Source organism: Gavialis gangeticus, unplaced genomic scaffold, assembly GCF_001723915.1.
Source record: "Gavialis gangeticus isolate Ggan-Ray unplaced genomic scaffold, GavGan_comp1, whole genome shotgun sequence".
Classification (NCBI taxonomy): Eukaryota; Metazoa; Chordata; order Crocodylia; family Gavialidae; genus Gavialis; species Gavialis gangeticus.
In genome coordinates, this window is record NW_017728994.1 from 51620705 (window position 1) to 51622065 (window position 1361).

Below are 1361 nucleotides of genomic sequence, written 5' to 3' on the forward strand. Positions count from 1 at the left end.
GTCCGGTTAATGAAAGCTTTATCTCAGCACGGTGGATGACATGCTGAACAGGTTCACTCTGATTCATTTCAATGCAATATATACCAAAAAAAAGAATTCATAGCCATCAGACTGAATGGATGTTCACAGCGTTACTGGGCGAACAGTAAGGACCAGCATTTCTGCAGCCCAGCCAGAAAATCTTCTTCAAGGGAGAGCCGTAGAGCTGCAAACACCTTGCAACATGAATCATTATAAGCAGCTACCTGCCCCTCCTCTTTTTTCCCCCTTATCTCTTCCTCCTAGGCTAGTCTCTCCCTGGAAGAGACAGATCGCTGAACTGGGAAGCTTTAATCAGCCAGATCTCCAGCCTTCTGCTCGACCCAGGCTGTTACAGCAAAGGAAACCAGAGCACCAGGCTTTCTCCCAGGGGGAAGTGGGGAGAAAACCCGGCCCCAGCCAAAAGGCTCAGCTCTCAAGTTAACTTGATCAAACTTCAGCGTGGCCCGGGCGGGCTGGAGACGGACTCGCCTACTTTTTGTGCGTCAGCTCTGCTTTGTGCGCACAGGGGACATTGTGGGCGGGGGGCACAAGGGCCCGTCTCAGGTGTCCAGGGCCGGGGCAAAGCACGCCAGCCAGCGCCATACCCGGACTCCTGGCGGCCCTGGGTGAACTTTTAGAATCAGGCCCTGCTTCCCCAGAGATAATGATAATAATAACCGGACAACAGGAAAAAAAAATGACCATTTTCTCTTTCTGTCCAGACCACTTTGCCCATACCTATGCCCGGCTCCGACAACAGCTCTGCTCCCCCCGCCCAGTGCCAACTGGAGGTGCTCTTGAGCCTCTTTAAGTGGAGGGGAGACGAAGGCTGGGGTGCAGGGGGCCAAAAGGGAATGGATAGGGTCTGGGGGGGACCTCAGGTGAAAGGATGGGGTCTGGGGCAGCCCAGAAGGGAAAGGATGGGGTGTGGGGGGGACCACAAGGGAAAGGATGGGGTGGAGGAGAAACTGGAAGGGAAAAGATGGGATGGGGGAGAAACCAAAAGGGAAAGGATGGGATGGGGGGAAACTGGAAGGGAAAGGATGGGGTGCAGGGGGAGACCACAAGGAAAAGAATAGGATGGGGGGGGCAAGTGAAAGGATGGGGTGCAGGGGGAGACCGAAGGGAAAGGCCATCCTTGGGGGGGAGGCCAGAAGGGAAAGGCGGCGGTACGGAGGGGCTGGGGTCCAGCATCCCAAGTGGAGCCAGCCGGCACTTCTGGAGGACTCCCCGCTGCACCCATCGCCTCAGTGGGAGGGCGCAGCCTGGGCGGGGTGCGGGAAACTTTCTTGCTCCGGAGCAGGGCGGGGGGAGGAAGAAGAGACCCACCCGCATCCCCC